Genomic DNA, 16,202 nt, shown 5'->3' on the forward strand with positions numbered 1-16,202 from the left:
CTTTTGGACCTTAAATTGATCAGTGTTTCATTGAGCTAAACAATGTAGTTGAAAGGAAAGTTATGCATTATTTAGGTAAAACACTTCCTTATCATCTGATCCTAACTCTTCGAAGGCCTACATCTTTTATTTTGTTACTTTGCCTGAGCTGCATTAGAATACATTAAACAGGGCCCTGCACGATAGCTTAGCAGCTAAAGCCCTCGCTTTGCGTGCACCAGGAACCCATATGGACTCTGATTCTAATACTGGTGGCCCCGCTTCCCATCCAACTCCCTGCTTGTGGCCTGGGAAGGTAGTGAAGCACAGTCCAAAATCTTGTGACCGTGCACCTGTGTGTGAGACCTGGAAGAAGCTCCTGGCTCTTGACTTCAGATTGGCTTAGCTCCAGCTGTTGAGGCCCTAGGGGAGTGAATCAAGGGAGGAAAGATCTTCACTGTTGCTCCTCTCTGTATATCTGACTTTCCAATAAAAATAAAAAATAAATCTTAATTTCTTTTTTGTTCAGCATTTTTTTTTAACATTCTTAGTCTTGGAACCTGTCAGTTCCGGATCCAGATTCAGGCTGCTGACCAAAGCAGCCTGGGTAGGACTCCACCCCTCACTTGCAATTGGCCATCTGCTGTAATCTCATGTGACATGTTTCATAGTGCGTAGCAGTGATGGTACGGTGGGGGTCAGAGAGACACGAAGTGTGTACCAGCAACAACGCTCCCTATGCCCGTGTAAGAGTGCTTACCCTGTTATTTTAGATCTATATACAGAAGAGTTCATTTAAAATTAATGACCCCCAGTATAGGGCCCCCCATTCAAAATTAGTCATTTTGTGGGAGTTAGCTCTACAAGCAAGAGATATTGGGAGCTCTTTAACAATTATGCTAATAACAGACAAGTGGCAGCGAAACAATTTTTATCTGTAGGCCTGAGTAATACTTCATTATGGCTCTAACGAACCGTGACAAATTGAGTAAGTAAAAATTGTGAACTCTAGAACCTTATAGATTTGGAGATCAATGATCTAAAATGAAGCTACATGGCAGGGCAGGATCCCTCTTAGAGGCTCGCTGGACCAGTCGGCTCCTTGGCCATTGCCAGGTTCTGAGGACCAGTTCCATGGCCTGGGTCTAGACCTTTCTTTCTGTGTAGTAAGTACATCACCCCAACTTGTGCTGCTTATGTTCGTCAACTTTCCTCTCTCCGTTTACACTGCTCCTCTCCTCTCCTAAGGGTCCTTGTCTGATGTCATATGAATGCACAAGTTGCATTACGTATATAGAACATCCATTGTTTACCTGTGTGCTTGTGTGGCTAATGGGGAGTTGTGACCCAGGTCTGCCATGTAGCATCATGAAATAGCACGGTTATAAAACCTTTATTTTTGGGAAAAATCAAAATTCAAATCTCAAAGTATATTTTCTTCTTACTAGTTTCTTGTCATTCCTGAAGTTGGAAGGCAAAGTTGTTCAGCCAAACCATTGTCAATCGAAGGCTTTCTTTGTAGGTTGTGTTTAAAACAGTGAACACTCTGGCCCACTTACATAAGAGCAGTTTGGTTTTGATTTTCACCTTCAATGCAATGCCCGTTATTAAATTCACGTATTTCTTGAGGTGCCTTAGAACTGGTTATAACATTGTATCAGTTTGAACATTAATTAAATGGAATTTAGAAGACATTTTTGTTTCATATCCATGTGAGATTAATGTTTCTAATTTCTTTGATAAATTGTGTTACTACTACAGTTAAGACTTAAGTATCATGAGTATATCAGAGATACACAAAATTAGAGGAAGAAGATTTTCAAAGATGCTAAGGTGACTCCAGAATGAAATTTGAGTAGGTGGATCTTAGAAGTAGTGGTATAATCTGTAGTTTTTAGTTTGTTTTCTATGAGGATTTTAAGTATTGGTATACATGTATTATGATACTATATGTAAATGACGGTAATATTTTTAATCAGAATTATTAGAAATAAGTTATTAAAAAGTGATTTATGAGAGATGGAAATTGAAGAAAATATACACAAATTAGTAAAAAAGTGATAGTTTCCTGTGCAATGCATTTGTATTTACTTCCCCTCCCCCAACACTTAAGTCTTATCTGTTGCTTTTCTTAATGATATCATGGAGCATTTAGTTTATTTGTACAGCTCAATATCATTAAAGTAAAATAGATTTCAAGAATTAAATTCAAGCATTTAAAAAATATTTTAAATAATATTTTCTATGTGTCAGCAACTTGAAAGTGACAGAATGAGAGACAGGTGTGCTTGCGTACATGCACACAGAAGGGACAGACAGAGGTGGGGAGTGAGGACAGGAGAGAGCCAGAAAATGGTTTCACACAGCAGTCATGGCTGAACCATGATAAAACTGAGAGCCTGGAACTCCATGTAGGTCTCCATACAATTGAAACCAGCTCAATCTCTTGAGGCATTTTCTGGTGACACTCAGGGTGCATTAGCAGGATGCTGTATCAGAAACCCGGGGCCTAGGACTTGAACTTGCACTTGGAATTGAGATGTCATGTCCCAAGATGCTGCTCAATTCACTGTGCCAGAATGCATGCCCAGCAACTACGAGTACTTGTCATTTCTTTAAATTTGAACGCTGTGAACAGACATTGACAAGTTCCCAACTGTGACCCATGAATGTTTCAAATATTTGCCAACTAGGTAAAATGTGTCCAAGTAAAAAACAATTGCTTATTAAATGCACATTAAATGGCCTCAGGGTGCATGAATCTGAAAGTAAAACACAGGCATTATTCATCCATCTTGTGGTAGTAGGTGCTTAATGAAAAGTGTCAACTCAGTGTGTAGTTAATCTATCTAATAATTAATATAACAACAACAAGAAACCAAGGACCATAAAATGCCAAAGTCCTTATTCATTTGCAGATTAACAAGAGAGTAGCTTTTTCTTAAAAAATCTGTATCTCTGTCTATATCTAAATAGATAGATATTTAGATATATCTATCTAAATAGATATATCTAAATATCTATTAGATAGAGATCTCTATCTGTCTCAATAGATATAGATATATATTTTATGGTGCAATTCCCTGGGCTTTGGGACTTGCTGATTTCCCCTACATTACTACAATAGTATAATCCTTCATAAACAGGCAGAAATCCAATATTCTGCTATTTAAGTGTATCCTGATATTGTAGTTACAAAAAATGGCAGTGAATCCAGCATCCTATTGTCTTGATTTAAGTTTCATTGTGAGTCCACCTTTGATCTGGAAACAGACATGCACATTGCATTGTATCTTCACATTTTGATATTATGTTTATTTCACAGTTAATAACCATCCCTTTAAATAATTACCCATAAAATAAAATCAGCAACAGAGAGAAAGAAAATTTACAACAATATGAAGTTAAATTACGTGCTACTGAATGACCAGTGTGTCAATGAATAAATCAAAAGAAAAACACCTGGAAGAAAATTACACTGCTATCTAACGTATAAGTCAGTGAAGAAGAATTGATAAGTAGCTTCTTTTTTGTAATTTTTCTTTGTATTATTATCACTTTATGATACAGTTCCATAGGCCCTGGGATTTCCCTTCTTCCATCCCCTATTCTCTCCCTACTCGATGAGTTTCTCTATATTATTACTATAGTATAGTTCTTCAAACACAATCATATGTCCATTATTCTAGGAATGGTCAGTGGCTAAGCAGCCAGCTTCCTATTGTCAAGATGTAATAAACAGTTTCTTTGGGAGTCCATCTTTGGAAGTAGAGATGCATGCTGCGTTGTACCCTCACATCTGGATATGGTAGTCTCCATTACCCAGTTACTGTACATTCCCTTAAAGGAAAAGCCACAATACAAAATCAACAACAGGAAGAAAAAAAGGGCTTTCATAGTCATTTTGCCACTTAAGGAGACTAAGATGTCCAGAATTCTTTATTCCAATGCTTCCATTTCATCATATCTATTTGATCATATTTCATTTGATAACACCGTATAAAATATACTTGGAAATAACAGAGGCCAATGCTCAATGAACTAATACTCCACCTTTAAGCTCTGATAATCCAAATGGCTCTCTACTTGTGTCCTGGCTGCTCCACTTCCCTTTCAGTTTTCTGATTATCACCTAGCTAGGCAGGAGAGGATGGCCCAAGTCCTTGGTACCTTGTGCCCCTGTGGGAGACCCAGAGAAGGCTCCTAGTTTTGGATTGGCTCAGATCTCGCTATTGTAGCCATTTGGGGAGTTAACCAGTGGACAGATCTTTTTCTCCATTTCTCTTTTCTGTACATGTGCCTTTCAAATGAAAGATAAAAGACTCTTATATGGAGAAGTACTCTCCTCATGGTTTTTAAGATACGTTCAACTCTCAACATTGAAAGCTGGTATCACAGTGGTATCTGTGTTCCATCCACCTAAAGACTATCTTGCACACTTTTCCTATTTTCCTCAATAACATGAAATTTAATATAGATCTGATCATAACCCAGCCAAAAGTTATCTGAGAAACACTAAATTGGCTTCCTGATGGATTTTTGCATTCTAAGTAATATGTTAGAAAACATATATTGCAATGTCTTGGTTTTAAACACTGCAAGGTTTGAGGCACCTTATAGAATTCAACACATTGAAGTAAATATTGGCATCCCAAAACATAATTGTGTATGAATTTGAAATGATAATTTGTTACTCTATTCAGTGGTTATCAGTGTCACCTTGATTAATACATAGTTTTTTTTTCTGGAACACAAACTTGAAGTCTTCCATAACATGTCTTTATCTGTTATCCATTTGCCTGCCTGTCCCTCATTTATCTGTGATTCTTTACATGATTATTGTTACAGAAATTTATTGTATCTCTAAGAAATATTTTGAATATTCCTTAGAGTTTTGAACAAAAGGTACCATGGGAGTCTACTCCCCAGAAAAATGAAGACATAATTTGTTATAAAATCTTGTAGTTAAATGTTGTACCAGTACTGTTTAAAGTAGCCCAAAGAAGGCACAGCCCAGCTCTTACGCATTTGATGCACAACTACATATGCTACATTATTCAGTAATAGCAAGAAGAATAAAATAATGCATTGAAATCTGCCACAGTATGGATGGACTTTGAAAAAACCAAACACTAATTAATAATAGAGTAGTGGTTACCCAGGGAGGAGAGATGTATAAATGGGAATTGTCTTGTTAATTGACATGGGACTTCCAAACTTTTTACAATGATGACATTGTTTCACAATCAGGTTGTAATGATCCTTATGATAAGATTAAAACCCTGATAAGAAAGAAAGATACAGGAGTCTTCTCTCCCACTCTATTTCTCTCTCTCTCTCTCCTCTTCCCCTATCTTGGGATGATACAATGAGAAGAAAGACACCAAAAAGCCAAGAAGAATGCCTTTGCTGGACACTACTCTTGCTAGCACATTGGTCTTGAGTTCCAGGCCCCCACACCTCTAGCAGTTTGCCCTTTAAGCCAATCAACCTATTAGGTTTTTATAACAGCAGCCAAGACTGACATCCACAAATTAATACGTATTAATATAGTAGTATATGAGTATATTAATATAGTAGTATATAATATTAATATTATAATAGTATAATATACACACATTGTTTTGTACATACATGTATACATTTGATGCTTCTTCAGAAAATTTCATATTAAACTGGAAACATTATTTTGGTGGAAAGATACAAAGCAGCTTTATAGTCAAATTATAAAACAGTTGATTCTGTGTTTGACAAATATAATTTCATAAATTTATAGGCAAGAAAATTCCAACATACTCAATAGGACATAACATTCAATTAGAACATAATTTTATAAATAGAATATTTTCTCAAGTGTTTAATGTGTTTTACACATAGGAAAAGTAATTGTAACACATAAACAAGAACCAATAATAATACTTAACACATACACAACACAAATCTACCCATACCCACACACATACACACACACATACATTCAACAAGTTGACAGAATAAGAGCTTCTAAGATGTGCTCTGAGAAAGTCAGGCATGTCTGAAAGTCAGGGATGTCCTAATGAAAGAAATACATCTATTTCCAACTAAAGAAAGCCATGATATGGAGAGTAAAACCTACCTAAAATGTAATTCTTATTGTAAAATAACTATAGGGAAGAAATAAAAGAGGGCATTAATAATGACTTTATGGAGCATAGAAATGTACAGTAAGCTATTTGAATAAACCTGTTGTCACCATGTTAGGATATATGTCAAATCTGTTAGATAAATGATGGAAAGTTATGTTTTGTATTTCTAGGTCTCCACTGTTATGATTCTATTTTTTTTAATTTCCAAATGTATATGAAATCAGTAAAGATAATATAAAAAATCCTGTTATGTAATATTTTTTGTAAGATTTTATTATACTGGATTAAAATTCCCCCTTTAAAAGCACAACTGTTTCTGAGTTAATGTTCTCAGAAACAAGTACATTATGTCCCATAACTATAATAAATTATGGTACTCTCAAAAATTTAACATGTACAAATCATTGTTATTTAGTATGCAGTCTATTTAAATTACTGCATCTGCTCATATAATGTGACATTTTTGTATAAAATAGCATGCATTATGTGGAGAAAAGTATCTGTAATACTTCAATTTGTCAAATTTTAAAGTGAATTTTCTAGCATTTTTGCTATAGTTTTCCAGCATTTGCTATGCAACATTGAACAGAATAAGATAAAAATTGCGTTTTAACATACAATGATTTCCTAAGGTAAGAAGTATTACTTTATTTAAGCAACGCTTAAAAATTGATAGACTTAAATTGTTAAATAATTTGATAGAATAAAATAATAAGTTTTAGTAAATCATAATGTATATATCATCTAATATTTTAATACATATAGCTAATATAAAATCGAATCACCTACTGGATAATTTCTCTGAAGAAATCGGACTACTTCCATCAATAAAATCATGATCTCTATAATCATGATTTATTAATAAACATTATATAGTGATACATTTATAGTTACACATATAGCTCTAAATAGTAAAATCTTTCATGTACATAATATTAGAATGTAAAGAAAACCAGAAAATTACAAAACAATAAACAGTAAAAAAATTATAAACAGGAAGAAAAATGAGATGAAGCTATGCTATCAAACCAAAAAAGAAAGTACTCCTCCATCTGATTTATTTTTCTTTCTAATGTACATTTCATTCCAGTTGGTAGATTTACATAAGTTTTCAAAACTGTACTCTCCTTGATTTGGCTATTACACATATGTACATTATACAGTGTATCCAGGCATGAGCAGGAGGCTACTGTACATTGCATAGTATATCCAGACTTGGATGTACAGCTCACAGACCTTTAGAATCCTGTACTGGCTTTCCAGGAGCTCCGCAGTCCTTACTTCTGTTATGACTTTTTTGGGTGGGGAGAAGAGGAACTTCAGGATTTTTTACTCATAACATTGTTTTTGTTTATAAAAAAGGAACAAATTTCATGTCTTCCACATACAGTTCTTAGAACATGATAATACTTTATAAGTTACCCTCACACACTCCCATGAAACTGAGAATATTTTTTCTCTTCCTCTCCTTACTACTCAGCTTTTTACACCTCTTCCATTTGGAGAAGTGTGGTTCCCTAGAAGCTCTTAAAAGTGAAGTAGGGTAATAGGGCGATTGTCTTCCTTTCCCTAGCTCCTTTTCTAACTGCTTCCCCATAGACAATAGCTAGAGACCAAATCAACTTATTTCAGAAAGCTAAATTTAGAGAGTTCTTATTTACAATTGAATTCTCCCGAGTCAAAGACCGAAGCATCATCTTGGGCCTTATATATGTATATAAAAATCAGGTTAACATTGAAGGCAATAGCAAAGAGGGTACTTTGGTAGACAACTACTTTTCACTGAGGAAAGCAGTGCTAGGCAAGATCACAACCCATCTTTAGTTTGTCAAAGGTGATGTGTCATGAAGCAGCATTAGTTTTCTTTCTGGACTTTTCTGAGCAATCACATCCTACAAAAAGCAGAATACCAGACATTTGTCAGTAGAACCTCAAAACCATGCCTCAGGAGCATGTCTACACAGAAGAAGACAAAACGCGCTGTAGGTTTCAATGGGGATGTATTTGTTGTAAGGAAATCTAAGTATTCTGGATACCAAATAGATGCGTCAGAAATTAGGAGCTTTGGGTATGCTTTCCAAATCCACAAGAAATCAAGAGTCAGATACAGATGGTATAATTAGAAACATACTTGGTTCTCAAATTCATGTATAATTAGAAACATATTTGATATCTAAAGCCTTACTGCTAATGGGTGAAGGGAGCCTTGATCCAATGATGGCATTTGGGAGGCAGGTCTACTGTGAGGTCTCTAGATCATGGAGGGTTTACCTACAAAAGGTAATTCTCAGAAGAAGGTCAAATGTAAAGGAGGTGTAGGTTCCTTCAGATGATTTCTGATTGTAATTTTCTAACCCTACAAGATGGCCAAAAGACAAATAATGAGTCTTACCCATATTAGATGGTGAATCTCCAAAACCCAAAAGCCAAAATAAATCTTCCATTAAGAGCTTGCTTCAGGTAACCTCACTAGTACACTGACAGGATATATGCAAGCCATTAAAGATGAAAGAAGGTCAGAGAATTCCAAACTTTGATTTCCTTTCCAATATGAGTTGAACTTTTCTGGTCTTTGAAATGGACTAATCTATTAACATATTTTAAAGAAAATTGTATTTTTATCACATACAATCTCCTGAAGGCCATTAAGTTCTATTAGAAAAACAAGGTTAACAGTGGGACACATTTGATTTCAGATTGCCAGTTTATACTTGTTCTACGTAGGATGACGTGATTAGATTTGCATAAGTTAGAGTGTAACAATAGGGCAAGGATGTATCCTAGTTCTCACTGAAATAGTTGTGAACACAGTTATTTTCCTGTTGCATCTTGTAAAACTCATGTATCCTGATATAGTCTGTATTTAGTAGGTATTAACATTTCTACCGATAGAAATTCCATTTTTTTTCAAAGACATGGGTATTTCCTAATTGCTGTCTTGTTTTCATTTAAATATACACTATTATGAATTAAAACCTGCAGCGAGAGTGAGGTTGGAACAGTTGACCATGTGTTTTGATCATTTTATTCACAATAAACTTCCTAATCATGCAGCATTGAAAAAGCATTCAAAATCCATAAAATCTCGTAACAGGCAAGCTATGCAGTATGACCCTGATTAACAAATGTTGAGATCTGCATTCTTTTCTCATGCACATATTTTTAGAAATGAAATCGGCTCGAGCTAATCTCGCTCATCTTCCTCCTTTCTCCTTACGGAATCTTACAGTTATCTGAAGCTCCTCTGCATCCTTTGTGTTCCCCACATGGCTTAAATATGTGTAACCCAGGTTGAGTTTTTGTGTTTTTTGCCATACTTTATTTTTAACTGTCTAGAACTTCTTTTTTCACATGGATTGTTAGATAGGTATCTGAGATTTATACATACTGTTACAGGCAGTCATTGAAGTGTTCTATTTTATCAAGATGCTGAGTATTCATGATTCTTTTTCTCAGACCCCTCTTGGCCACCGCTTGGGCCAAGGAGATCATTAGCAGAATGGGACTTGAGCTACTTAAAGCACTCAGGTAGGGAGACTGTTTTCTGGCACTTAATGAAAAGGAGAAGTGTTGGGTTGTAGTGTACTACACTCCCACCTTAGCTTTTTTTCCCTTGTTTTTTTCAGAATCTTGATATTTCAGATATTTTTCCTTTAAAATATGTATATAAAACTGTTTTGATGTGTTGGAGGCACTGTGTCATCTAATATACTACTTGGCCTTTGGAGTTTCAGAAACTAATAATGTTAGGATGTTACAATTTTGAGTCTGTTTCCCTTCCACCCTTGTTGTTGATTTCCCTTTTCTTAAATTGAGGTACATGTTTTCTGCCTATTAGATTTTGTCAACTGCTGGTTACCAGAAAACCAGCTATTTTATTAATTTATTGATTTTCAAACATGAATGTTATACCAAAGCTCAGATTTCGAATTCAATATATTTAATATTAAGAAAAAAACTCAAAATGTGGTAGCGTTAGAAGGTTCATTTTAGCACGATGGCATGGAATTGGGATATCTGTGGTCACTAATCATTTAAAGACATCCAGCAACCTCATTCCCAGCTCTCCACCTTGGGTGGACCCATGGCCATCAGCTCTTGTTGAAAGCCAGCCTTTAGCCATTTGACTCTACTCCTGTTCTAAGTCTTTCCTATTTGTGGCCCACAGAGAGTTTCCTTTCCTGTTCATACTCTACTTTTGTTCTTAAATAATTTGCTTTCCCTCAGAGTAAATGAAAGACGTGCAGATTTTTTAAAAAAAAGATTTATTTTTATTTGAAGTCAGATACACTGAGAGGCGAGACAGAGAAGAAGATTTTCCATCCATTGATTTACTGCCCAAGTGGCCGCAACAGCTGGAGCTGAGCCAATCTGAGGCCAAGAGCCAGGAGCTTCTTCCAGGTCTCCCAGATGGCCTCAGGATCCCAGGATTTTGGACTGTCCTCCACGGCTTTCCCAGGCTACAGATAGGGAACTAGATGGTAACAGGGCCATAAGGATTAGAACCAGTGTCTAGATGGGATCCCGGTTTGTGCAAGGTGAGGACTTTAGCCACTTCCAGAAGTGCAGATTTAATCTTGCTCTAAACCAAATACCTCTTCATCACTTCTGACTAGAATCAGAGTATGTTTCTTGTCTATTATGTGTTGGAAACACAAGACAGACAGTTCAGTAAAATGAATCCTACAACCAAAGCAAGCGTGAGTTAATTTCAGTTGAGATTTACACATTTTGCATTTTTGTAAGTCAAAATCATTTGGACTAAGGTAACCGAATTTTTGTCCATGAGACAAGGACTGTATTTTCTACTATTCTTGTGTATTACGCAAGCAAAATTTATTCAGAAGCACACTTTAAATATGCATGTTTTCTTTGTAGAAATACTGAAGACTAATCCCAATTTTAATACTGAAAAAAGCGAACATGTTAAGTTTGAAAAAGCAACAATAAAATGGGACAATTAATATAACCAATATTTTCCATTTTTCCCTTTTGCTTTTCTCTAGTTTAACTTGACAAGATGGTTTGGAGCACTTTTGAATGTTGATTTTCCTCTAAAATAGGATTTTCATGAAATCCTTTCTCATTTAAAAAGCCATGCGTTATAATTTGGCCACTTACCTAGTCACATACTCTGTAACTAGTTACTTATACCTTCCTGATTCTTTGATTTCATAGGGAAGTGCATTGAAAACCACTTTTCAAGTAAATAGCCACAAAGGATCAGAATCACCATGATCCTATAAAAACTTAAAATTGTTCTTGGAGTTTATATTTGACTTTAAGAAACCACACTGTGGTTATCTGACATTTCCTAACTAATCCCTAATTATAGAATTATGAGAACATTAGAAGCCCAGGCAAAAGACATCTTTGCTTGGTAATAATAGGAATCAAATTGAATTTCCTTGTGGTGGCTCGGCAAACCCACCTAAGCTATTGTTGCTTCCTCACGAGTGTGAACACATGCCTCGTTGTCACTGGCTTTGCACTGCGCCTGTGATTTTCAAATTGGCTAGATGTTTTGGCCTTTTTTTTATAATGAAATCCTGAATGTATTCACTGCAGATTAATCCACTACTTCTTTATTCTTCAGGAAAAAAAATTCAAATGTCAGTCTGTTCTCTGTGATATGTACAAAACTGTATTTCAAGAGACCATTCAGCCTGCTACTGGCTCCAGGTTTTATGCTATTATTTCTTTTGTGAATTACCCTCTATGTAGGCTATGAACTCTTGGATTGCATTTGTCTTCTAACATTTTCCTCCAATTTTCTAAAAGCTAGAGATTGTCAATAAAAGAAAAAAAACTATGCTTTATTATAAAAAAAAGTCTACCTTCTGGGAAATTGTTGATTAATGATGTGAGTTTTTCGCTTATACTAATGTTTTCCTCCTAGAGGTTAACTGTCCTATTGTTTCTTTTTTCTTTTTTTTTTTTTTTTTTGCGCTCTTGCTACAGCTCAAGAACAAGTTGTCTGTTTTATTTACTCAGACACATCACAAACCTCTACACAAACAACTAATTATTCTATTTTTATTTTATTTTATTTTATTTTATTTTTTTAATTATTTATTATTTAACTTCAGTAATTACATTGTATTATGTGACACAGTTACATAGATACTTGTGTTCTCCCCACCCCTCCCCAAACCCTCCCACCATGGTGGATTCCTCCACCTTGTTGCATAACCACAGCTCAAGTTCAGTTGAGATTTCCCCATTGCAAGCGTATACCAAACATAGAGTCCAGCATCTTATTGTCCCGTCAAGTTCAACGGCTTCTTAGGTATACCCTCTCTGGTCTGAAGACAGAGCCAGCAGAGTATCATCCCAGTCAATTGAAAGCTCCAACATACCATCAGCAAAAATTTACATCATTATGGAATTAATTGACATAGTAATGAGTAACCAATATGTTAAAAGTAAATGCGAGTTCCCAGCCACCTTCTGTGACCACCTCACCTATACTTCAATTTTAGTTTATACACAACATATAACATTCAAAACATAACATGTTATACATAACATCATATCATCTTAAATTAAGGCAAACATGTGGTATTTAACCTTTTGGGATTGGCTCATTTCCCTTAGCATTATGGTTTCCAGTTTGACCCATTTGGCCACAAAGAACTGCATTTTGTTTTTTTTAATAGCTGAGTAGTATTCTTATTGTTTCTTATTGGAGCTTGTAAACCTCCGGTAGCATTCATTCAATCTTAACAGTGTGGTTTTTCTAGAATCTGCAGAACAACTCAGAGCAACAGACCTATGATGAATCCAAAGTTGTAGTTGTAAAACTGGTCAAGATATCGCAGGAAAGAGACATAGGCTGCCCCTGCTGACAGGCCCTTTCATGTCTTCAAGCATGTGTGGAATGCTCTGTCCTGTTAGGGCCTCCATTCTTCAGCTACACATTCTGAATCATTCATTTAAGTGACAAAACCACCTAGACATTTCTTTATGACCCCTTACCCTGAGAAATTCACTTTTTGTTAATCATGTATTCTCATAGTTTTTTGTTTATAAATCTATAGTTTTGTGTTTTGCCTTTCAACTCTTACCTGCATTAACATATTTAGCACTCGTCTGAACTTGAAAATTTCAAAGGTGACTCAGCCTGACATGTACAACCTATTGATAGCATCCTACTGCTTGTATTTTGCATGTAAAGCAAAACTTGTTGGACAGACACGTTTCATAGCATATTTGGAAAACATGCCCTTCAACATCTGCAATGTTTTCACAAAAAAGTTACCTAAACATTCATAGTTGAGGTTTCCTATAATTTTAGGAACTGATTTGATTCAAAGATAGCATATTTATTCACTGAAGTTTGAAATACTGTTGTCTTGGCAGCTCTTTATTCATTACAAGATTAGCAGGACTTGAGTGACTTCATTGAGGAGATGCTACATATTTCCTTTCGGAAAATCAGATAATCTATTTTTATAGAGTTCTTCATGAATTATTTAGCACCATGATTCGTATTTGGGCCAGTGTTCTAGAGGAAATGCATGTCTAAGTGTTTGGAATATTAAAGATTATTGCATAAGTATGATACCATAATTATTAGTGTGCTATATGTATCACTGTATTTTGATTTGGTAATTTTTTTCTTGTAATTTCAATCCATGTAACAATTTATAGGCTTAGAATCTATGAGAAGCAAATGGAACAAATATCTGGATAGCTACTAGAAAATGTAAAATATAAAACATAATATCTGAAAAGCAGAGCTAACAGTCCAAACCTTGGCAGCTTCATGTAGCAAGTTTGATACTCTTTTGTATGCATACCATATGAAAGACAATAAAATAGAGACTCTCCTCTATAGTCTCCCAATGCGAGTTACTTCATGGAGATTTTCATTCTGGCTTTTTATTAATTGACTTGATTATCATTCTCCAGAAAAACAATTTTCACTCTTTCAGTGTCTTGGGTAAACATAAATATCCAGGTGTTATTAGTGTCAACACAAATTTGCCTGTTTTCTTTCTGTGTATCCTGGGAATGCAGCCAGACACAGTGCACGCGGCTTCAGCAAAGGCGTCCATGTGTGTTCTCTGGCTGAGCAATGTTCATGCTTCTATATCTGACCCCAGGCAATCTGCTTTCCTTCCAAACACATTTCTTTTCTTATCTGTGAAATGAGGACTTGTGACCAAGTTAGTGCTATATTTACTCACATTGTCATAATCAAGGCTCCAGCTAATTTCATTAAAATTAAAACCAGAATTATTGTGTGGAAATTAAGTGCTGTTAGATCATAGGTTTTCAATCTGGTAGCATTTTGCAAATAAGCAGTTTAATCAAATGCTTGAGATTCAGAAAGAGGGATTAGAATGTCAGGAAGGGGGTAAGTTTTATAATATAAACTTAATGGTGTAATTTTCTGGAGGCTCTGTGCGTGGCTACTGCCCAGCTGGGTTTCATATTGACTACTTATTTATTAGAGTCCATGTAATAGGAACAGTATTTTAGCACTTAAATTCGTACCCTGAAGCTTTTTTGAGTTCCAAGCCAGCATCATAACTATTTAAGGGACTTAATTGCATGCCTTGAAATAAGAACAATTATTTAACCTTTCTTGATATGCTCAGAAATAGTATCCATGTTGAATGAGACCCTTCAAGTGATTCTAACAGCAAGTGTTACATTTAGTTCATTATAACAAAATCATCTGTCATTACTGTAAAAGGTCTTATATTCATCAAGCTAGTTCATTGGATTATGTTCACTTAGTATTAATGGGCACACAGCTACAGTGTATATAGATATGCATGCTGACTGTGACCATGCAGTTATATGTGTAAACTTGAATGAATTAAAAAGTTTCAGTTGGTGAAATGTTAGGGTTATTTTTAAAGATCACATCATTTTTCTTAGCTTTTAAATTATTTATCAACACATTAGCCTGCTCAGTTATATAGAGTGTTCATAAAAGACAAAAAATATACTTAGCTACACCCTTAGTGAAGTAATGTAAATGAATGACATCATGTAGTGTTTCCTGCCTACATATACCAACTGATAACAGCTGTTATTTTGACTTTGTGTTCAACGTCTTATGTACAAAAAGTACAGAGGAGTTGAAAGAAACGTAGCAAACACAGAGATTAGGAGTTTGAGCTAAACTGGTCTAAAACCATGCACTGCACACTGAAAGATTCAATGTTTAGCCACATAGACAAACACAGAGTACATGAAGAGTGAGTTATTTCTTACTAGAAATCATCTCAGCTTATGCAAAATCTGTTGATATTGAAATAAAGTTATGCCTTTGACCTTGTAAGAAAACCCTTGTGCGAATGGTCCATGTTTCAATTACAGATTACTTTGTATATTGTCTCCTTCCTTGCCTTCCTCTCTCCATCTCTCTTCCGCGTGTGTGTTTGTGTGTGTAAACCTTGATTTTGGATCACTGTGTACCAAGAGATGTAAAATCTTTAGCCTCAAGCTAGTGACAAAAAGACCGATTTGTAAAATGAAAATTATTGTGAAAAGACAGATACACGAAAGGTAGAAAAATTACTAGGTTAAAGGTTAAGGTAACAATGTAGGAGATAACGCAAATGTTCTCGCTTTTTATCTGCTGCATTATTCGCCTGCAGAATTTCAAAGTAAGGAGAAATCAGCTTTAGTAATGCTCTCAGATAGAATTGTGCAAGTGATAGCTTAAGCTGGGTTGAATTTTTCAGGAAAGGAAGGGAAAGTATTATAAATGAAACAAATATAGTTTTATGTTTGCTTGAAATGATTAAGATGTCTGGGACTAAGATAGTTTATCAATTTCAGTGAAAAGAACAGCTTTCGTAAGTATAAAACACGAGGCAGAAGACAAAATATAGGGGGAAATATTACTATGATATCTTACAAGTTATGTGTTCATGTCCATGGTCTGTGCCAGTGTGTTTCTGTGTGTATGAAATCCCTCATTACTTGATTTCAATATCTGTTACAACAACTGTACAAGACTCAGTGCTTGTAAAATTCTCATAGGCATTTTTCTTGCTTTGAAAAACTCCTCTGTTATTTAGAATCCTGGTGTTAATATTAGAGCAGTTCAATGGTTTCTGTAGAAATTAGATTCTT

Source organism: Ochotona princeps, chromosome 13, assembly GCF_030435755.1.
Source record: "Ochotona princeps isolate mOchPri1 chromosome 13, mOchPri1.hap1, whole genome shotgun sequence".
NCBI classification, from domain to species: Eukaryota; Metazoa; Chordata; class Mammalia; order Lagomorpha; family Ochotonidae; genus Ochotona; species Ochotona princeps.